At 34.2% G+C, this 25,130-nt stretch overlaps 2 long non-coding RNA genes across 2 annotated transcripts; both read left to right on the forward strand.

Annotated features, from left to right (window-relative positions):
- Positions 1–225: 225 nt before the first annotated feature.
- On the forward strand, positions 226–7,553 carry LOC141423035 (uncharacterized). The gene is made up of 3 exons (XR_012447697.1): positions 226–360; positions 6,188–6,217; positions 7,448–7,553. It is a non-coding gene; the product is annotated as an uncharacterized lncRNA (long non-coding RNA).
- Positions 7,554–13,367: 5,814 nt separating this feature from the next.
- LOC141423034 (uncharacterized) lies at positions 13,368–24,335 on the forward strand. The gene is made up of 3 exons (XR_012447696.1): positions 13,368–13,614; positions 19,133–19,219; positions 23,727–24,335. It is a non-coding gene; the product is annotated as an uncharacterized lncRNA (long non-coding RNA).
- The last annotated feature ends 795 nt before the right edge of the window (positions 24,336–25,130 follow it).

Here is a 25,130-nt window from a genome sequence, read left to right on the forward strand (position 1 = left end):
TACTAGTGAATCTCAGTCATATTTATGTATTAGCAGCTATGTTGGTTAATCTCTTTGCCAGTAGGTTCTGCTTTAAAGTTTTGTAGAGATGCTGTCTTAAAGGGAACCCTTCCATTGGACAGAGTCCTGGTTGTGAGCCAGGCCAATTGCCAGACAAACTTCTCTTTAGATTATGAAGGTGTAGAGCAGTCAGGCTAGCAATGACCACAGGGTGGAGGGCACTATTTGCAAGTGAAGTACTTGGATTTATTTTATTCCAACAATGCCAAGCTCACTGAACTTTCCCATTTCTGCCTCTCCTCCCAATCATGGCAATGCCAACATAGAATCACCCAGGAGGATCCTTTGTCAGGAGTAAAAGTAAGTTCTCCAGCTAGACAACAGATCATGGTCAGCTGTTGGATACGTGTTGAGGGTGAGAATGGGGGCTGGATGACATGATAGCTTTGTTTAAATTCTATAAAGGTCACCTGAACTCTCTCCTGCTTTCTAAAGCTAAAAGTTCCAGATTGAGAGTCTCTTAATTTTATTTTATTATTTTTTCATCACTGAGAACAGCTTAAATCACCAGCAAACTTCATCAATGGGTGTACTAAGGTGTGGTTTCTTTGATCTAAATTTTACCTCTATTCAACTTTACTTGATTGCTGTCTTCTCCAATTGTGCCAATATTTCTTATCTGTTCTTTTCAAATACCTTTCAACTTTTAGCACTGCCCTCAGTTTATTTATGTTTTGGTAAAATATCTTCACTCTCTTTTCCATAGTATATTGAGGATAGGTTCTTAATGTAATGCATAGTAAGAGAAAATTGAGACTCTGCTAACTATATTAGGTATAAACATAATTTGTGGATGTTGACAACTGTATATGTTTCTTTGGTTAAAGGAGATAATAATCAAACAAGTTCAATAAAGGTACTTACTTCCAAGTTCAGGGAAATGGGAAACTAATCAAGTCCAGGGAAAACATCTTAAAGTGGAGTAATAATCTGGGACTGGGAAATCTGGAGAACTATTTTCCCCAAGGTCTTAATAGACATTGAGGTGGCAAGAAGAATAAGTAGTTACTAGAAACCAGAAGAATAACTGATGAAAGTGTTACCTTATAGGAGCTGTGACTTTTGGTAGAGGGATAGAGTCAACCCATAAAGGAAACGGAGATAAATACTTCTCACTTTCTTACTCCTGATCTGCTGGAGACTCCTGGTACCTGGGGACTCCAACTGGTGCCAGAGGGTGAGAGGGCTCTGTAATATCAGTTGGGTAGGTCAGCCTCCAGAAACACAAGGAAAAGATGGAAAGTGGACCTGGGTGGACAAATGGGAAATATCCAGCAGAGCTATCCCTTCTACATTCATCTTGTATTTTTAGATGAAATGTTATGTGCCTAGCACAGTGACCCACAGATTCATATCAGCTGTATTGATAGCAATTCAATAACCTGCTCACCTGGAACTTAAAACAGAGGATAAGACCAAAGTTCTCACAAAAGGTAGTAAAGTAAAAAAGAAGAGAAAATGAAAAAAAAATAACATTATATTTTTATGCTATAATCTCCACTTCTGACTGTAGTCATGATGTTTAATTTGATAATTATGGCCTCCTTTCTCTACTACATAGTCTATCTTATTTTATCTCTGACAGCACCTTGGACAAATGGGGCTTTTTAAGTGCTGAGTGTACTCCGGCATGATCTGCTTCCATGTGGGCCTTGTGTGAACAAAATTACTGTGTTGCTCTTGTGTCTTTTGCCAAGGACTCTTATGCAAGAAGTTCTACGTTTATCGTAGTAAATCCCTTGATTCCATACATAGAGCCCTTTATCCCAACAATATAGCAGGAACCCAATTTCACATTGATATTTAGGATAAATTACTGTAATGAACAAGTAGATTTCTTTTTTGGTGGGGTCAATCATCAGGAGCTTCGAATGAACAATAGAATTCTCATCTTTTAATTATATAGGCCATCACTGTTCTCTATAATGGAAGCATTTCTTTAGGAGATATGACTTCAAACCCACTTAATCAAAGGTTGTGGGGATTGAAAGTAAAACTATCACTGGGTTGTGTTTATAATAGTAAGGGGACTTATTCTCATGTTCTTATTTCAGTTATTTGTCCTCTAAATTCTGAATATATTAGTGATGACTCCATATTTTGAGAGCTCCTTTGACATTTAGCATGCACGTTAAGATAGAATTCCAATAGCCAAGTTATAGAAACAGCCAAGACGTCCCACTACTAATGAATGGATTCAGAAAATGTATTTATACACAATGGAATTTTATGCAGCCATGAAGAAGAATGAAATGTTATCATTCACAGGTAAATGGATGGAACTGGAGAACATCATTCTGAGTGAGGTTAGCCTGGCCCAAAAGACCAAAAATTGTATGTTCTCCCTCATATGCGGACATTAGATCAAAGGCAAACACAACAAGGGGATTTGACTTTGATCACATAATAAAACGAGAACATACAAGGTAGGTATGAGGATAGGAAAGACACCCAAAAAACTAGATAGCATTTGTTGCCCTCAACGCAGAGAAACTAATGCAGATACTTTTTTTTTTAAATTTTATTATTCATATGTGCACACAAGGCTTGGGTCATTTCTCCCCCCTGCCCCCACCCCCCCTTACCACCCACTCCGCCCCCTCCCTCTCCCCCCCTCAACACCCAGCAGAAACTATTTTGCCCTTATTTCTAATTTTGTTGTAGAGAGAGTATAAGCAATAATAGGAAGGAACAAGTGTTTTTGCTGGTTGAGATAAGGATAACTATACAGGGCATTGACTCACATTGATTTCTTGTGCGTGTGTGTTACCTTCTAGGTTAATTCTTTTTGATCTAACCTTTTCTCTAGGTAATCAATGCGCATCAACTCCCTGTATAGCTATCATTATCTCAACTAGCAGAAACCCTTGGTCCTTCCTATTATTGCTTATACTCTGTCTTCAACAAAATTAGAGATAAGGGCAAAATAGTTTCTGCCTGGTAGCAAGGGGTTGGGGGGGTAAGGGAGGGAAGGTGAAGGGGGAGCAGTGGGAAGGAGGAGAAATGACCCAAACATTGTATGCACATATGAATATAATTTAAAAAGAACAAAAAAGATAGAATTCCAACCTTGCAGACTGTTTCCTATTGAGGCTTTACTTGATCATAGCATTATTGTATCATGCCCATCAAACTAGTAGTTCTTGGATTATAAGGCACATAGTAAGACCAGTAAAATTCTTGGTTATGAGCCTATTGCTCCATTTTCTCCACTTTAAAATGAATCTTGTTTTTACAGATGTTGCTTGGGGTTTCATGGTGATAGAAAAAATTAATAATGGAGATCCTTTCAGGGGCAGAATAAAGTGGAAAGTAGGTCTGTAAAAACAAATGGAAAATACCCCAGTATGCAAGAAAACTTTACTGGTTGAAAGGAGGTTAGGAAGATACTGGATACATGCATGATTAGAAGCAATAATTTTATGAGAAAAAACAGGTTAGTAGACAAATTCTGTTGATTCTGGTGTCTGAAGATTATCAGAAAAACAGAATACAGGTTCAATTAAATAGCAAATGTTAATACAGAAAAATATCTGAAGTTCTTGGTTATAATCATAATTAATGACTAACAAAAGTAATATGGTATTCACCATAAAAATTGTTCTATTAGATTGTTGTGATCAAAGAAATTAGTCAAAGTAGTTTTCCTCAACTAGTGTAAGAAACTGTTGCTCAGTCAACTGAACACCTACCATTTGCACTAATCAAAACACCACGTATGTAAGAGGGAAAAGCCCTGGACCTGAAGAAGCCAACTGTCTAGTAGGTAAACAGACATGGAAAGCAACATACATAATACAAAGTAATAATTATAACAATCATTTTCCCAAAGACAGAGAAAGTTGGATCAAGGTGCCAGGATGGGAAGAGAAAAAGTTAAGGAAGAATTTAAGGAAGTTTTATAAAATATTTGACTTTTGGGGGGAAGGTATTATACAAACAAACAATAAAGACTGAAAGAAATTAGAAGCAGATAAGATGAAAGAAAAGAGGAGATAAAAACAAGTATAATCAAAGGATGCTATGACATATTTAGGCCAATAGTTCAGTATGGCTATCACAGATCTTGAAAGAAGGAAAGAAGCATGGGAATAAGGCTGGTTGGAGATTCAAGACAAAAAACTGATGTGAATTGTTGAATCTCCTTTCGGTACCATGTACTAATGATTGGTATCTGAATGTTCTTAGAATCGGCATCTGTAAGAATTGGATAAGCTACAAATAGTTTTTCTCCCTCATTTATTCTACTAAGCAGCAACATCCTTATTCGTGCACAAGTTATCATGTTTATCGTCAGTGACCTATTATTGAAAAATATGTGTCTTCTAGGCCCCCTAAAGTTTATTAGATTCACCAGGTTTGCTGCAAGTTCAGTCATATCTTAATGATGCCTTATAGTTCTATATATAAGATCATCCTACATGGAAAAGATGAATACAATTTACACATAACACTACTAGGTTTTAAAGAATTCCACTAGATTTTTTCTCAAAACTTCCAACCACTCCGAGCTATCTTCTATCTTCCACCCTTAGGATCACTGAACTCAAACTAAAGTGTGTCACTTTTGGAGGGAGATGGGAAGAGTGACTGCAGTTTTTCCCATTTTCATCACACAAGAGGGTGACCACAGTCCCCTGAGCACAGTGCAGACACATTTGGCCATGCTCACATCTTAAAGAGAGCTCAAGAACAAACAGTTCAAGTGCATACATGACATATTCTTAAAATCTCTTGGCAAGGTCACAGAAATGTTTTTAGCGACTGACATATTACTCAGGTTTTATTTTTCTGACACTACTAGTAGCAAAACATGCTTGCATAATTGATTCTTTCTTCTCATTGAAATTTGTTGTATGTGAAAGTATATCCTGTGAGAAACAAAGTGGTTTTTATCTCTAAAAGAAAAGCATAAAATAAATAAGACCTGGTCCAAGAAATACAAATGGAGTTTTCTCTTTATCTGTCAGCCACTCTAGTGCCTGAACTGACAAAGTCCAAGATATTTTAATATACAGAACTTGTGTATTCACACACATTGCACATATGCACATTCAAATAGTGCAAGCACAATTAACCGAGCTTACTTTCAAGTGTCTGAGTAAAAGCAAAAAAGGAGAATGACATTTAACTATGACATTATGAGTATCAGGGTTATTCTCAAGAAACAGAATGATGTTTTTCTAAATCAATTATCCCTTATGTGCCTTCATAATTTAGCTGAATATTTTATATGATCAGCTTATGTTATCTCCTTCCTCCTGGTGTTTGCTGATTATTTTCTTTAGTGACGTTCCAAAGGAAGCTGTGTGAAATTAGATTCTTTCGTTGAGTCTACTTTGTCTTCAACAATTCCTTATTGAGCTCAATCATGCAGGTTACACAGTCTGGAATCCTTTCTGGAACAAGTTTAAATATTCATTCATTTTGAAAATAAAGGAAAAACTGGAAATAAATGTTTCTGTGAAAGATATTTAATTAAATTTGTGTTTTGAAAAAAACATTTAAAATAACCTTATCTAACAGATAGCTGTTAATGACAGCAGACTGGTAATTCTTTCTATATAGGGTTTTGTTTAAGAATACTTTTGCATTACAATAATATGTAAAATTACAACACTCTGAATTTATACTAATGAAATTCATTAACTGTATGTATTCTTTTTCTGGCTAAAATTTCAATCCTTTAATCTACTTTTTTTCCCAATCAAAAATATCATGAAATATATCAATCTAATGAAACCACACATATCCAACATTAATTAAATAACCACATACATTAGCTGATGTAGAAGTGACTTTCAGAAATATCTAAGGTAGAGCTACATATAAAAACAAATTAAAACTTGTCTGTTTAAAATTCTTTTGATATGCTACACACTAAACGACATTGTTAAAACTTGAATGTGTTTCAATATCTTTAATAGCACTGTGATATAATGTAGAGTACAAGCAGTTTCACTGACATTAGTAGTAATCTAATATAAAAATACTAGTGATTATTCAAGAAAAGAGAGAATAATGACATCCCGATATTTCTACTGGGAGCATTCAAATGACTACTGACTCAAAGATGTGTCCATTTGCTGCCAGTGAGGATTTTATAAATTCAATCTTATCTTCACAGACTCGTGACAGAGAGACTATGAAGAGATGGGTAAGTGAATGTGTATATGTGTGTGCATGCATGTTCTATCAGTTCTTTGTAAACACTTTAGGCAAAGAGCATAGTAAAAGGAGAGCTATTCATTCCTTCTTCGACATTACTGCCTTCTGGGAAGAACTGGCAGCAATGGGAAGATAATCTGGACATGCTTCAGTGACTTCTGAAATATTCTGCTTCAGTGCATTCAGTGTCACAGTTCCAAGAGTAAGCAAGGACTTTGAGTGATGTCTGGCAGTCCTTCACATAGCTTATGCAATGACATTTGTCTTCTCTTTCAAGAAAAAGTATTGATTTAGATTTATGCCAATTATTTATTGCTTCTGCAAACCTGAATTTTCTCATAATTCTTAGCTGCTGATTTGGTCATGCAAATTGTAGGAAAATAGCCATAGTGGATTAAGGGGTATTCATTCATTTTCACTGCGTGTAGTCTAAGAAACAGTGTCTCACAGTTTAGTCAAAGGAATATGCTTGCCTCTGCCCCCGGACTTAGGGTAAACTTATATTTATGTCTTGGCTAACTTTTTAACCCATGTAGATAAAGTAAAGTGGAGTTTATGATCACAGAAAGGCAAGATTGCCACTCTACTGTGATTTGATAATCATGTATATTGTTTTCATGCATTTTACATGTTCCACATAACATAATTTCTAATAGATTTAGTGAAAGCCCTTTCTTTTATAAATTTTATAGCAATGGTTCCAAGGAAGATGCTATCTGAATTGTCTTCAGATATAATCTAGACAAGTAAATTTTTATATTTAAATTTTTGACAGTGAATAATTAATTTTATAAATATTTTATATTTTGTCTTAATATGACTTTAAATGTACAAACAATACAAAGGGCATATAGAACATTTAAAACTCAGTCATATCTTTCTATATGAATTTAATTTCTTTTTAATGCTAAATATTATTTGCTGTGTGATTATGTTACACTGATTTATCCTACCTTTTATGGAAACATAATTCAGTATTTTTAGTTATTAAATTTTATAATGAATTTGTGACAGATTTAATATGTTTTTGAGTAGAAATGTGTAAAACTTCTTTAGGATATGTCCTTTGTTCTAGGATATTTTTATTATGTTATATAATAAAATTAATTTATTATTGTAAACTATTTCTTCAAAATAGTTTTAATAAAATGCTGGCATCAGTTCTGGATGATAGTTCTTGTTTTGCATTCTTTTTCATTTGTTTGTTTGCTTGTGACAGGGTCTCCCTATGAAATCCAGGTTGTCCTGGAACTTTTGCTGTCACCCAGGCTGACCTTGAACTCATGATCTTCCTTCTTTAGCCTCCTTGGTACTGGGATTTCAAGGTATATATCACTATGCTTACCCTTATTCTACATTCTTGTCAAAACCTGCTACTAAATAGCAAACAGAGTAAATGTTTATTTTCATTGTCTTGAAACTGGTAACTCACAAAATAGGTTCTCTTTGAGGTTAAAGTTTTAGTTAATTGATTAATAGTAAGATTAAGTATTTTTCTTGTGTTTTCTGCTAAGAAATTTTCTATATTTTCTTATCAAATGTTTCTTATCAAAGACTGACCTAATGGTTAAAATTTTTTTTTTATTCATATGTGCATACAAGGCTTGGGTCATTTCTCCCCCCTGCCCCCACCCCCTCCCTTACCACCCACTCCGCCCCCTCCCTCTCCCCCCCCAATACCCAGCAGAAACTATTTTGCCCTTATTTCTAATTTTGTTGTAGAGAGAGTATAAGCAATAATAGGAAGGAACAAGGGTTTTTGCTGGTTGAGATAAGGATAGCTATACAGGGCATTGACTCACATTGATTTCCTGTGCGTGGGTGTTACCTTCTAGGTTAATTCTTTTTGATCTAACCTTTTCTCTAGTACCTGTTCCCCTTTTCCTATTGGCCTCAGTTGCTTTAAGGTATCTGCTTTAGTTTCTCTGCATTAAGGGCAACAAATGCTAGCTAGTTTTTTAGGTGTCTTACCTATCCTCATCCCTCCCTTGTGTGCTCTCGCTTTTATCATGTGCTCATAGTCCAATCCCCTTGTTGTGTTTGCCCTTGATCTAATGTCCACATATGAGGGAGAACATATGATTTTTGGTCTTTTGAGCCAGGCTAACCTCACTCAGAATGATGTCCTCCAATTCCATCCATTTACCTGTGAATGGTAACATTTCGTTCTTCTTCATGGCTGCATAAAATTCCATTGTGTATAGATACCACATTTTCTTAATCCATTCGTCAGTGGTGGGGCATCTTGGCTGTTTCCATAACTTGGCTATTGTGAATAGTGCCGCAATAAACATGGATGTGCAGGTGCCTCTGGAGTAACAGTCTTTTGGGTATATCCCCCAGAGTGGTATTGCTGGATCAAATGGTAGATCGATGTCCAGCTTTTTAAGTAGCCTCCAAATTTTTTTCCAGAGTGGTTGTACTAGTCTACATTCCCAGGTTATTGGGATAGATCCTGGGATCTCTGGCCTTCACAGAAAACCCAGGACAGAGAGTAAAAACTTTGGGACTAGGCACAAACTGTGATCCTGAACAAAGGTGACTAAAATCAACATAGTGCTTGGGAACAATGAAAGATGGAGTCAAGGGAACCTGAAGTGGCATAAAAGGGGTGCTTGGCTTTATGACATCATTTATGTGTGCTGGAAGAACAGATAGGGGACTAATGCCTCAATTGTGTCTCATTAGAGACCATTTACAGACAGCATGTTTTCCTCCTGTCATTACCCAGCAGTATCAGGCATTTGGTTTCATTCCAACTGCTCCTGCCTTGCCATCAATCTACTTCTACATCAGAAATACAAATTGCGACCATCACTTCCTCCAACTCTGTGCATCTTCTGCCATTTTTACTTGTGAAATACAAGCTCAGCCTAGATCTTGCTTTATCATCACTCTACTATGAATGAAAGTCAGATGATTACATTTGACTAGAAGCTACATATTCCCTAAATTCTACAGGCATGATGCCTGACAACTTGTGTTTTGAAATTTGAATTTGGGACTTCCTAAATGTAGACTGGTTATCCAAAAAATAATAGGCAAACATGGTGTATGAAGGTCCAGCACAAACCTTCCAGTAAAATTCCTCATCACTCCTGATACTGAGCGTCTGTCCTGTTAGACATGAATGCGGCCTTACATGGAAGAATGGTCTTAGGATAAAATAGTCAGTGTGGTCAACCAAGTGGAAGGCAGATGTGATGATCTATCTAGTGGATCAATCAATCCTGGGGCCCACATTGACCTTGAACTCCCAGGTATGTGAGCAAAAATATTCACATTGTTTATACCACTTTGAGTTGCTTTTGATCCTCTTCACTGATGAAACAACCCTAAACATTATAGCTATCAGCTATTTTATTTCCATTTGAAAAAAATCACCTCAGACTTTAAAATTATTGGGAAAAATATTCCATATAATTTAGGATGTAAGTTTATATTTCTATTAATATTTACTTTCCTCAATATTAAATTTGGCAATATATAATTGTATAAGCAATTCCAATATCTCGTTTTTTCAGTTTCAGTGTTTGAAGTAAATTCAAAAACATTCACTCATTTTATGCACACTGCAATTGAATGGTGTAGGAAGTTTATAATTTACTTTACTTTAGACCTGGAGAAGCTGTGACTTAGGAAAATCAATTCACCTTCTTGAAACCACATAGTTAACAAGTGAATAAATTCAGCTGAGAAGCTAGACATTCTGAGATCTAGTCAAGCAGGAAATATTTTACAAAAATGTTTACATAATTCAAATATACGTATATATATTCATACATATTTATTAAGCAAAACATATTGAGGGTATCTAATTGTATCTAGATAGGAAAGGTCCTGCTTTAGATACAAATGTTTCTCATGCATTTTATATTATGTTTGTATCATATTATGAGTTCTATAGAATTTATGTCTAAATAAGAAATTATTTCATCTGACTCTCATCTGAATACTTTATTCATATATGATGTAGACCAATGAATGTCATTTTATTAAAGACCATAGTGCTTATAATTTCTAGATACAAATTGCTCTTTTAATTTGTATCCTCAAGACAAAATTAATATTTAAATTAAGCGGCATTTTCAAGAAAACCTACAAACATGATTTCTGATGATCTTTAATTCAAAGGATTTATTTATTCATTATATCAACTAGCCACTAAATGAACAGTCACTTATTATACTCCATGTGTCAAATATTACGGAGATTTTAAGGGTTGAGACTGCTGAGCTCTCTTCCAGATTGAAGAACCTATATTCTTTTGAGGGATTCAAACAACTTACTGCAAATTTACAGTAGATCTTATCAAGGATTGTTTTCATGAAATGAGAACATATACATCAAGCCCAGATAGGCTTCAAGGAACAATGTTTGGGATTAACTTGTGAAGAGTGTTTTAGGAGCAGGGAGAATTTTCCAGTGACTGATACACCGAGGAACAGAGGAACAAACTTACTTGAAAAATCTATAGGACAAGTTCCATATTTCAATGGTGAGAATTAGGGCTTTGGATTTGTACTTTTTAAAGTTCAGATGGGAGCTTCATCATTTCCTGACTGACATGATACTGTCTGATGTGGGAAAGGTTTCTTTAATTACAAATGCTCATGTTTCAAAATAAAAAGGAAATTAGTACTACAGTGAATATATTTACTAAGGATTAAAGGTGATTCAGTAAGTAGAGTGTCAAGGACAGGATCTGATACATGCCAAGCTCTTGGTGAGTGCTCTAACTTCACTGTGACTAAGTGCAAGAGATGGTATGAAAACTGTGAGGGACAGCTGGAGGAGTCATGTACGGAATATGGACTTTATCTTTAGAGTCATATGAAGAGTCTGAAGGTATCTAATTCAAGAAATTTTACAAATAAATACTCATTTTGTAAAAATCTAGCATTCGAATTTGTCACATATTATCATAAAAAGGAGTTGTATTTTACATTGGAAGGAATTATAAAGATAAAACAGAATAAAACACAAAGGTAACGGACAGCAGCAAGAAAAACCAACACTGTTTATAAGTATATATGTTACATATTTTTCCTATACTTAGAAATATTCTGGAGGATTTAGGTCTTGGGTCTTAGAGATTCAAGCATATTATAAAATACCACTCAACTAAAAAAACCATTACGTAACCTGTTGATAACTAAGAAAAACATATTACTATCTTAATTGTTGACATGTCCACATGTGCAGAAAAATAAAAATCCCATGCCAAAGAGATGGCCAGAAATCTCAATTGTACCTAAATCAAAATTTAACATTTATGAATATATATACTAAGACATTGCCTGTTACTTATTCTGTTCTGTTATGACACTTATGTGCAAATCATTTTACTTTTATACTTACTGTCATGTATTATTGACAGTAAGTCAATAAGATTTTATTCATGTGTTGTTTTAAAATATAATGTAAAATTCTACATTCCCATTGAATTATTTGTGGTATGGTATGTACCCAATAAATATTATTGACATTGCATTTCTTACATGTCTGTATCACAGCTCCAGGATGAAATTAGTACATACTGGTTATATATATATATATATATATATATATATAAAACTGCCAGTGTTTTTCAAAGGAATGGTCTGAGGACCAATTATTTGGGAAAAATGTAGGGGGTGAGAGTCCTATTGTAAGTGTAAATTCTTTATTCCTACTTCAGATTTACTGAACTGAAATGTACTGTGGACAAAGTTCTTCCTGGAATGCACACTTAAAAATTATTTAGTATATTCTTATGTGAATTCAAGTTAGAAAATAAGTTCAGAATTTGTGTGCAACTCTTTTCTGTAATTGAATTGTTTTTATATTTATATAAAATACAAATACAAAATAAATAATAAATATTATATTAGATGACTGATAATATAATAACCATGAAAGAGTGTATTTATATCTGCTATATTAATCAGAAAAACCACATGAAGCTTTGATGGATAAGGTAGTCATATAGAGAAAAATTAAAAACTTGCAGGGATGAGTAAATAAACACTACCAACACTGAAAGGCGTGCTCAGATGGGACTACGACTGACTGTTCTTATTGTCCCTAACATTTATATTCTGAAGCCCATAATTCCTAATATGATCATATTTTGAAGTGGCAATTGTGGCAGGTAATTAGTTCATAAGTATAGATCCCATGAGGATCAGAAGAGACAGGAGAAAGATGAACTCTCTTTTACTATATATACAGAGAAATATAGCAAGAAGGCAGTTGTCACCAAACCAAGAAGATGATCCTTGCTAAGAACCATATTAGCTGGCACCTTGATCTTAGATTTCTGAGGTTTCAGAACTGTGAGAAATAAATATCCATTTTTAAGCTTCCCAGACTATGGTATTTGTCATAGCAACCCTAACTGACTGAGAAGATGGTACATATTTTACTCCATTTAATTTATGTTTTCTTTTTTGTGTGATTTTTTTGAATGAATGACATAATATTTTCATGTTGTTCAAACTAGGAGGCAGAGATAATTTACATGAGTCAAAATCCCAATAGATATGTAAGTCTGAAGCAACATATCAAACTTATAGCTCAAATACAAAAGTCTATACTAAATTAAAAACATCAGTTATATAAATCCATGGTGTGGAAAAAGGTGGACTAAGGACACTTTATTTATACAAGGAAAATGACTTTTAGTTGCTTACAAGCTGCACATGAATCAATAATGTGAGGTAGTTGCCAAAAATGCAGAAACTGTTTTTATTTTAATTATAATGCTTTAGCAACAACAGTAAGTATCAAAATGACCATGTCATCAGCTTTACTTAATTTTAATTGCTGCATGTTCTTTTCCAGGCCCTGATCACATACATGCATATTTCAAGTGCTTTGATCATAATATGCACATTATTACTCAAATGTTGCTTTTTCTATCTAATCAGCTGTCGTAAGACTAATGGGACCTTAAGTTTCATTAATTGCAGCACAATGCTGATGGCAAGGAAAACCATAGCAGAATCTTACTCCACGCATGGTGTTGGCACACAGGAGCACATCTGGAGATGAGCTGCCAAACAGCATGGAGTTTGGAAACGGGAATGAATGTTCTGCCAGGAGGCGAACATTCCTAAGAAACCATGAAAGCTGTTTTTATGTACTTAAGGGTTCATTTTGTGGAAGTACAACTCCAAAGTACCTTTTTTGTATGTTTTCCATTATGTTTCTAGAAAGCACAGTTAGGATCAACTGAATGCAATTCAACTAACCTTCATTGAGTTCTTATTATATTCCAGACAGTGGGCTTGGAGTTTAGGACTAAACGGACAAGGAGAAGGCAGTATCTACTCTCTCAGAGCTTATGGACTAGTGGAGAAACAAACATTAAACTCCCTGTCAACTCCTTTAAAGGCTCCTGAGGTGAATTTCCAAATTTTCTCATTTTCTTTCCTGCTATATTAATGTGTGATTATTATGTGTTATTTTATATATTGTATTTATAATATGTATTTCTGTTTATAATATTAAGTACCTTTTCTTGGTAATGATAATACTTTAGGAATGGTTGCAAACATTCACAGAATATACAATGTTCTAGAGATAAAGATAATTTAGAAGAAAATTACAAAAATTAGCATTATTATTAGCTCATGATAAGAATTTCAAAGGAATTAAAGTGAAGTTAGTGTGCTGATTGATAATTAGAATAATTAAATTTAACAGTCTGTCTTTTAGTGGGAAAACATTTCCACTAAGGATGATTCAATAAGGAATTTACTCCTGTTTACTAATAGTTAAATTTTGTAATTTGAAAAAGATATAAAACTATGCATATTTACTTTGCGTTATATGACTCAGAACTCAGTGTTATCTTTTATTCTTAGCTTTACAAGCAGTGTGGGTCAATAACATTTGTCGAACTTGAATTTTACATTGCCTTGCACTGGAAGTGTGGCTCAAGTGGTAGAGTGCCTACCTAGCAAGATAAGGCCTTGAGTTCAAGCCCCAGTACTATCAAAAAAATTTACTAAGATATCATTGCAAATAATCAAATGTTCAAAAATATAGCATGATCCTGAATTGAATATAGATTTCTGACAATTATAAAAATGGTGACATTGCATTGTTTATTTTAAAACATCCTCAAAATGTATTATCTTAATAAATCCTATAAGTATGTGCTATGTTAGATCTCTCATTTAAGAAAACCATTATCTCAGCATTTAATCAGTCTGTCTAATATGTCCATTTTGTGTTTTTTAAACAAATATTGCAAGCATTTTATGCATAGTTTAAATTACTTGCATTATTTTCATAAATTATTAAGCACAAATGATATCTGGACCCAGAAATATAAAAGTGTTAGTTCATTTAATCCTTAAAACAGTCAAATTAAGTAGGAAACATTACTGTTTCATTTAAGTGAAGAATCTGAAGCTAAAAACCTTTCTCAGTGTCAAGACTTCAGGAAGTGGTATCAACAAAGGTTTTTCTGAAGACCTGAGACTAAATTCTTAACCTCTCCACAAGTTAAAGGCATGGTGGCCCCCAGTCAAATGGATAATATGTAGCAGCATCCAAGGTATTCAACTTTAATGAATGTCTGCCATGCACAATGTACCAAACTAGGAGACACTGCTACTTCTCCCCTCTGTCATCACTATCCAACCTGGGAATCTTAGAGTTAGATTGGAAGAAAAAATTGTCATCATTTCTTCCAAGCAGAACATCCCTCAGAGTCAACTTTTCCTTGAGCTACTGCTTTGAATTTAATCTTCTTAGAATAAAAATACCACCTTTAATTTTTAGAATGTTACAGAAAACCTGACTTCAGTGGTTTAAGCAAGAGGAACTTATTTTTCGCTCATAACTAGAGCAAGGGAGGGGTGACTGTGGCTCCACCCTTCAACTATGCAACTGTCAGTGATCCTACAGTTTTCTTGAACAGAGGTGGATGCCTTCAAGGAAGAAGAAGGAAAAACATGATGATAACATCTATGACTATCCTTTCATTAGAAGAAACTAGCTTTGCTAAAACTTCTCCACATATTCCTGTTGAAGTTTCATTGATCAGAATTGGGTATTGTGACCACATGGAAGCAGCAAGAGAAGTTGGGAAAATGGGGGCTGGACTGCGATATTAGACAGACCACTGCTTCTCAATGAATGTTGTTTGGAAATTTGGGTGGGACAGTTCTTCAATATGCTAGATTGTTTTATATCTTGCTTTCCAAAAGTTAGTTGTTCTTTCCAATCATTCAGAAGCCATCAGTACATCCATAGTATGTCATACACTCCCTATGAGTAAGAATTGCCCCTTGTGAACCCTAACAGGTTTTTTGTAAACTGTCAATTATAATTTATGGCTGAGTACTTTGAGGGCTCAAGTTCCTAAAAAAGAAAAAGAAGGAAATATGTGTTGCAGAAGCAACATTATCTGTCATGCTTACACATCCACAGATTTTATAGATTTATCATTCAAGTTATAAATTTAAAATTATATCATTTAAACCATTTCATATAGGTTACTCAGCATAAGATAGGTTGTTTCCTCCAAAGAACCACCATTGGCCCCGAGAGAGATAATTAGAAATTCAAAACAAGAAATGACAGTAAGGAATTATATCTCATTTAGGGAAAATTTGAAATCATGAACCACTAAAGTTGTAAATACTCATATGAATAAATTGAAATTTTAATAAGGAAATGCATGCTTACTTCCAACAAAATACTAAGTGCAAAAGGATTTGTGAATATAGTATAGGCCAGGCAGTGTGACTCAAGCCTACACTTTCAAGGAGAGATGAGGAGGATGGTGGATCCAGTTCAAGGGCAATCTGGGCAAAAAATTCATCAGACCCCATTTCAACCATTGCCTGGGTGTGGGGGTGGGTGCCTTTTGTCTCAGCTATACAGGGAAGTACAAATAGGAGAACCATGGTCCAGACCAGCCAGAGGTTAAAGCCAAACTAGTCAAAACTGACTCAAAAACTGCCTGCACTAAAAGATCTAGCAGACTGGTTCAAGTGGTAGAACATCTGTCTAGGAAGTTAAAAAATACAGTGAAGAGGCTTGTTGTACTTTACTCAAGAAATAAAGGTATTGAGAGGTTAGTAATGGTAAAAATCTAAATCATGCACAATTTCATAGCATAAAAGAATACCACATTGTTTTTTCTGTGTTATACCTAGTAGAGATGCTAGCTTGAAATTTTTTGGGGGGAAGGGGGTGCTGGAGATCAAACATAACCTTAATCTAGTATCAAGAAAACAACATTGAAAGAAATTCTATACTTGATAATGCTTATAGTCTTTATACTGCCAGGTCATGAAATCAATATGATTAAGAACTTTCAGGGACTAAAATGTAACATTATGCAACCTATAATTCTGATTTGGTCTGTTTCTTATATGGGATATTGTTGAGATCATTGATAAAATTTGGATAGGGCCTGAATTTGATGGTTATGAGTATTTGTATTCCTTCCCTCCCTTCCAGATTTCCTTCATTCTTTCCTTTTTCCTCTCTTGATTTTCCTTTTTTTGGTAGAAAATACACACACATATGATTTAAGTATTTGAGAGTGATTAACATTAGGTTGGAAACTTCTTTTCAAATTATTCAGGAAAAATTTACTTTCCTTCCTTTCAAGTTTTTTGCAAGTTTATAATTGTTTCAAAATTTAAATCATTTTAGGTGTTCACTGGTCAAATTCTTGTTAAAATGTATTTGAAGCTTAGAAAGATGAACATTACATGTTTCTGCTCATACACAGAGTCTAGACATAAAAATTTTTAAAAATGACATGATTGTAAAATGGGACTGTTTTAGGAGGTAACCAGTGGGCCAGGGGGAAAAGAGAGGGTGATAAAAGGTTACATGTGTGAAAATAGCATGATGAAACCCACTAAACCTGTTTAAAAGGGGAGAAAGTTGGAGAGTTAGGAAAGAGTAAACGGGATGAATTTGATCAAAGGATGTTTTGTACATGTATGTAAATATCACAGTGAAACCCCTTTGTAAAATTAAGGTGTGTTAAAAGTCTTTAAAATATGCTTGGATACAGGTAAAATATGATTAATGTGTGAGCATGGTATTTAAGACTTAGTGGTTAACTAAGAGAGAAGTGGAAATTCCTTTCTCTTTCGATCTGTTTTTAGAATTTACAAATATATTAGTGTTTGTCACTATCTTGTAGACATCGAGTAAAATGCTCTTGCAATAACTGTACATGACAATCCAACCATCCTAAGGCATGGCATCTATCAGTGTCCTTTCTGAAGTCTTTCAGTGTGCAGATACTCAAGGTGAAGCAAAAGGGGTTAAATCTGTGATTTTTTTTCCAAAGCATATGACTTTTTACATTTCTTTTGTGAATAAATATTGATATTAGCTCAGGCAAGGAGGAAATCTGGTTATAGCTGAAGGATTCAGATGGTCTGGTTTTCTTATCAAAAATGGTGTCCAAATTTTTCTCTCATCTCAATATACTAAAAGTGTCTGGCAATTTAGGCATTAAGTTTTCTTTTAATTTCTACAAGGAAAGCACCATATGGTCCAGGCAGTTTGGTTGCTAGGTCTTAGGGTCTTCATTATAAAATGAAAACTATGCTGGCAAAACTTATGTCACAGAGTTCTTACAGGGATTGTGAGAATGAAGGAAGTGGAATGGAAGAGAAAGAAGGGACACACTAAGACAAATACAATTAGTTGATGGGTATCTATGAAAGTGCCTCCCCTTTATGTTTCCCACTGAAGTGATCAGAATCTTGAGGGATGAGTCAATTAGGAACCACTCAATACCTAAAAAAAGCTTTCTATAAACTTTAAACAGCAGAAGAAATTTTTTGAAATAACTGCATATCCCACAGAATAAATATATTTTGTTTGCTAATTCAGAATAATAAGTGAGTGATGATTCTATAAAATAAGGCAAAATAGAGTTTTAAGGTAATTTCTCATTCTGCTCTTTGGTGAAAACCCTCAATGAGGAATGGTTAAGAGAACAGTCTCTACCCAGGTGGAGCCTGAATTGTTCTTTCTTCGTGTTTGCTTTACTTTCACAGGAGTAATAGCAGTTTGCACTGAAGTGTTGATTCCTTTCATCAGGAAAGTCAAATATTATACAAGTATTTCTAATTGTCTGTGGTGGCTCAGTTTGTCTTTTAAATAGAAAAGTGGATATTAACTAAGATTGCAAAGGGGCAATCCACTCTGCCTACACCCTGACTTCGTTACCAGGTAGCTTGAGAAAAGCATCAGGTCCTTGCTTTTTCCTGAAGCTCTTTATTTCTAACTGATCTGGAAGACTTGTGATCCTACAAGTCTGAACACTGTGTGACACAGGCTTTTGTAGACCAGGCTTAACACATGGTTCACTCTGACAGAAACATGTTACCCTCATTACACTGCCCTTTGGTATTTACTAAATTAACTATACATCAAAATTTATGTACTTTACATTTGTGTATAAAAACAGAATAAGGAAACATGTTGAAATTGTTCTAAGAAGTGGGGGATGCAGGATGAGGGGGAGCTATGTAGGGAGGGGGTGAATTTAATTCAGATATATTGTAAGTACATATATAAATGTTATAATATATATTATCTCTATAAAACTATTATATACTAATAAAAATATTTTAATTAATCCATTTTAGAATGGCATGGTTTACATATATTGATTCTTATATTGCTACAATATAAAGAAGAACTTCACAGGCAGGAATAAGTAGAGTAGAATTTCTAAAAATTTATGCTTTGCTTCTCTGAATAAAGAATTTGAGGTGGTATGAACATCCAAATCACTATTACTGCTGGGATGTTAGCATTTTTCAAGCTTCTTTTGGCACAGAACAAGTCATATTTTTAAGTACTTGACTCATAATGGTCAGCTTTATAAAGGAGAATTTTAAAATTTAAATGATTCTCTTTATAGTTATGTGGTGTTTCCCTGAATTGTTTGCTCATCAGTCAGCCTCTTCACAGTGGTCCAGTCATCACTCAGTGGTCGCTGTGTAAATGAGTAAGTTTTATGCCATTCCTTTCCATCTCCTCCACTTTCCCAAAGGAAACAATATTAGGTACCAGTGCCAATATTTGTAGATTGAATTAGGAAAGCAGAAGCTCTTGGTACAGTTTATAGCAATCATTACATATTTAATAGTGCACAATCTTTTGCAAATTGAATTTTTAAAATATAATTTGTTTCAGTTTAAATTAATTCCATTGAGACTATTTAATACTGAAGAATCTAACTGTTGAAAGATTGAGTTAGAGAAAACAAGGTTTCAAAGTTTATATAAGTGCTACTTATAAATCATAAATAAGAAAATTATTCTAAACAAACCAATATAAAAATTTCTGTCAAGACTACATTTGACATGTGGTAATGGAAACTTGATAAGGCAGGGGCTGAAATGGAAAGCAATGTATTTTTCACATATAATAAAACCCTGGAGGTGGAGCATTCAAGACTGGCATTGCAGAAAAATCAATGCTGCCATATAACCCATTTCTTTTAGTTTTTTCTGGTCAGTCATCTTTAGCATGTTATCTTTAAATGTAGGCTTCTTTACTTCAGCATATCCTGAAGTATTCTAAGGGAACAGAGAGGAGCAAAAGGTCAAAAGCTGGGTTGGACCTGTCAAGGGAGTATACCTTTGTCACCAGCTTTATAGGAAGCTACACTCAATGACAAACATGATTTCCTCTTTAATCTCATTGGCCAAAAGTATTACATACGTTTATCTGACTTGCATCAAATTTTGCAAAGCTAAGTATTTTTAATTAGCTTTGTTGCCATCTCAGAAAAGTAGGATTTTGTGGCTATAAAAAAGCCACATCATTCTGAGCGAGGTTAGCCAGACTCAGAAGACCAAAAATTGTATGTTCTCCTTCACATGCAATTTTTAGATTGAGGGCAAATACAGCAATGTTGTAGGACTTGGGTTACATGACAAGGGGAGAACACATACGGGAGGTATGGGGATAGGTAGAAAACCCAAAACATGAAAGCATTTGATGCCTCTCCTCCAGAGGAACTAATACAGAAATCTTAAAGCAACAGAGAGAGATCAACACAAGAAGGGGATCAGTAACCAGTGTAAAGATCAGTTAGAGATAAATCAACTTGGGTTGTAACACATTTGTACATGAAAGCAATGCTAGGAATCTCTCTGTATAGCTATCCTTATCTCAACTAGCAAAAATGCTAAGTCTTTCTTATTATTGTTTATTTCTACTCTTCAATAGAACTAGAGAAAAGCTCAGAACAGATTTTGCCTGGAAAAGACTGGGGAGAAGGTGGGGACAGGAGGGAGAAATGACCCAAACAATATATGCACATGTGAATAAATAAATTAAAAAAAGGAAAAGAAATAAAAGCCTTGGTCTAAACATAAAAAAAAAGCAATGAATAGACATTAGGCAAGGTGCTAGCAATGTTGACTACAAATATCTTAATTAAATAGACACCATATCATCAGGTTTCAGAGCCTTTTCTGGATGATGGTTTGTGAAATGTATATCCATTACTACTTACTACAATGTGAGAGAAGTTTTCCATAGACGATATAGTGTGACTTCATGTATGATGATATTTATTTGGTAAACCCAATTGCTTGTTCAAAGTATGATTACTCATATCCAACAAGTTAAAACTAAGTACATCTAAAATGATCTCTATTGCCTTTTGATTGTTCTCCTATAATTGAAACATTCAGCATGTCTGGGATTAATAGATTAAAGGAGAAATTTGCATTAAAATTTGCTCAATAGTAACTTGTGCATTACCCTTACATTTTATAATCAGGATTATTTAGGTTTTGAAGAATAATGAAATTTAAGATTCATTTGTTATTTTATATTATTCTATCATTACAAATTAAGTATAATATACTTTAAAATATGATTTTAAACTAATGCAATTTATTAGAAAATATGTGAAATGTTCATTTCATAAATGATATATCAATATTTTTGTGGATTATCTTTACTATCAATGGCCTTCAGCCTTCATTTCAACTATAAAGGAAAGCAAACTAGAAAGTCTGAGATAAATTTGAGTACGTATATTGGGCTACTCCAGATAAATTCTTAATTGAAGTTACTTGTGTCTAAATTAGTTAAATTATATTTATATGTATATAAATTATATATGTACATCAGTTATGTAATTAGTGAATGGCTTCCTTTTGTATATAAATATCTTTGCTCATTAAAGTATTTATTATAACAGGCACTAAATGAGTCTTAATTAATGGTATATAGTCTGATTTCCAGAGATTATAAACTGTGCATATATGTGTGTTTTGGAGAGAAGAGATGATATAGAAAGTAAGAAGTTTGGTGAAGGTAAAGAATATTATGAAGTATAAGACTCTTAATAGCATACAATTGAGTGTTTCAGAAGTACATTGAAGTAGGAATATCCCTTGCAGTGTGGAAGGATGAGACAATAGATGCCCAGAAGAGAAGGAAGAGGCTAGGTGTCCAGCTTGATCTGCATAGAGTCTTATCTAGGCTGTCCTTACTTCATGACCAGCTCCCTTAAGCTACCAGAAAAAAAATGAAAGAAAAGGAAGCAGCTCTAAAGCATCATGAAGTGATGAGGAAAGCTACACAGATTCAGTATGTTGGTCAGACAAATATGCAAACATATGGAAAGAAGGATGTGAAGAGCAAAGCATGAAGTCAAGAAAAAAGAGAGATTACATCAATGGGGAAATATGAAGTAACTACAGTGCCTCAAAATAAAGACAAAACAGAGTTCAAAGGAAGTAAAGTAGTAAATATGTTTGTTGAAATTTACAATACTATTTAGTGATAATTGTAGATCCTAAGATAGACTATCCAGGCTAAATTTTTTTTTCAATAGCACTGAATATAATATAAAAGACTTTCCTATACTAAGGAACACAATTATACTGAAAATATAAATAAAACCTGATTGATATTAGCATTTTACATATCTATTCTGTCTAGTTATTATACTTCCCAGATTAGAACAATTACTTTAGGCACTCAGAAAGAAAAGCAAAGAACAACAGGAAGAAAAAGATTGCCTTGCTATATTTAGAGTCAAAAGAAAACAAATAATTGTCTAAAATGTTCTGGCAAAATGTGAAAGAAAGAATGATCTAAAAACATTATGTGAGCAAGTTGCCATTCAAACATGAAGTTACAAGAGGACATTTTCCGGCTAATAAGAAGAGCAGCTAGAATTCATTGAATAGTTGTTCTGGGTTAAAGTCTTTCCTGCATGAATTATAGGTATTATTATCTTTAATTCTCACAATAATTTAGTGAGCAGGAACCCAAGTATTATCTCCAGTTTATATCTGAGGAAATCAAACCGAGTGTAGCAATTTCATTTTTTAAGATTTCATATCAAGATGTTGAAAGAGCTAGGGTTTGAACGCAGATAATTTGGCTTAAGAAAATGTATGTTTCCCCATCCCATCATACAGTCAACAACCTGAAATGACTTGGAAGTAATAGACCCAAGCACCCTCTGGAAAAGTCAACAAATGTAATAACAAACATAGTAGGTGGTTAAATTCAATCAGTGAAAAGATGAATTAATTATGGTTGCAGAACTGAATGTCACTTGGCAGGAATAATGTGTTATAGTTGTATATCAGTATAAGTAACAAAAATAAGAAGCAGAGAGGAGAATGTAGGAACGATGTAATGGTTACAGTCTGCTTATATATTATATCAGGGAGGAAACAGATTCTGCTCAAAACAAATATATGTTTCATTAACATGATGACTCTCTTCTATTCACATTACTTTTTTTTCTTAAAGACTTTCAAAGAAATTAAATTTTTATATGGAACATAGAACATTCAAAATGTCTATAGTTTAAGTACAACTTCTTTTTGTTCTGTTAAATTCAAGTAGTTGTAAATAAAATAGTTTTAATTGATTTAATATGCATAATCTAACCTCACTGCTATCATGTTATTTATTTCTATTCATTTATCCATCAGTCTATCTGAATCACATGTTATCTAGAATTATGTTCCCATTATGTATTAATAACTATAGACATACATTCATGCTAATCAGGATTGAATTTTTTCACCAGTATAACAATCTTTTTCTTTACTTTTTTACTTACTGATCTCCAGGATGATTACCATCATGCAGGTAATTCAGTAGACTTCTTGTCCCCTTGCATTTCTCTGTTTAGGGAAATTGGGCTCGGAAGTCTAGTTGAGTCTAAAACTGCAGAGTTAAGAGAAGTACAAAATCTACCAAAAAAAGTCAACAGAAATGGTGATGAGTGGAGCCAGTCCTACAAACATACACCATCCTTATTGAAGTCATATCACAGTACCATACATTGGTCATTGGTTCAGTGAATCTGGCATGCCCACAAGAAACACAATCAATGCCTTGTTTAAAGGCAGGCTTGAGGTACCAGCTGGAGGCACTTGTAGATTTAAGCTAATAGAGATGAAGAGATGAATAAAAGGAATTTATGACTACAAGACATGTATTTGTTATTATTGGGTTCTCTGCAGATGGAAAGCAGAACAAAGCATGGAAGCCTCAGAGCTTGACAAGGACCAAGAGGACACAATGGTGGAATGGGAAGCAAATCAACCAGGCCCTTACAGGGAAACTTGTATGGCTGCTCTGAAGACACTTGGAGGTTTCCTTGATCAGGAACATTGGCTAAACTGTTCCTGTAATGATAGGTTATTTAATAGAATTTTGTTCATGTTTTTAATGGTCTCTTTACAAGTGCCTGACCTTCTCTCAAGAAAAAAATCGTTATTTGTTGAGTTCTTTGTTATTCCTGTACAGCTAGAATCTGTTCCTCATGATCTTGATCCCCACATCTATGGAACTGATAGCTTTTCCTTCATGCTGCATCTTTAACAAACCTAGTGGAGTTATGGTTTTTTTTTTTTACAATCTTCAACACTAAAACTTAGTGTGTCTTATAATTTCTCATGAACACAGTTTCCACATAGATCATAATGTTTTTCTTTGTGATAGTAAAGATTAGTTCCACCATTTCCCCTACTTCTCTGGACAGAATCTAGAACTTTTTCTAAATTGAAGTCTGGTTTTTACTGTTGTTTATTTATAAAATTAGGTCTTGTCAAGTAATACAAGTTGCATATACTGTTTTGAGTTCTGTAGATATCTTCTTGATAATATTTTAAATTCCAACTTAATAATACAAGATGAATTGTCAGCATTGTATCTCTCTGGGGAAAGACGTTTAGCCACATTTCTTCTTCACAATCTACTTATGCTCACCTAGTTCTTTGCAACCACTTTCCCTATTCACACTGCAAACCAAGATATTAATCTGATCATTTAAATCCAGAGTTATTACTCACACATAATTGCTAGTGGGCATTTCAACTGTGTGTGTGCAATAATTGGTTATAAATTCAAAGTGAAGAGTTAAGGTCCAGAATTTCTCACAGTTACTTCCTTTTTCATAGCATGTTGCAGAATTGGTAAGCAAAGTTAGAGATTCCTCTTAAATTTGGTGGCTTTTCTCTCATGCAGTGTCTGGGTGAGTAAAAGGACCTCAGTCATATATGTATATCCCTTTTGGGTACAACTGAGACTTACGGTCTCAAAATTTGACATGCTGAATTTCTTCATGTGAAGTCCCATTTAGATATAAAACTTACACTCGACCTTTCAACTTAGCTTTCAGCTAGGGCTATTAGTTGAAGAACACAGTAACCTATGTCCTTTTATTCCTATTTGTTTTATTCCTTGGATATCATACTTACTAACAAGATGAGAGGGATTCCTACCAGTGACATAGTATTTAAGCTTTCTTGGCATCTTAACTGTAAAGTGATCACAACACCATCAGAAGTCTATGTCTCTAAAATAGCTTAGAACATTTAATGAGAAGTTCTGTGGGCTTCATGCATGACAGGCAGGCACTCTAC

The sequence above is a fragment of the Castor canadensis genome, chromosome 5 (assembly GCF_047511655.1).
Source record: "Castor canadensis chromosome 5, mCasCan1.hap1v2, whole genome shotgun sequence".
NCBI classification, from domain to species: Eukaryota; Metazoa; Chordata; class Mammalia; order Rodentia; family Castoridae; genus Castor; species Castor canadensis.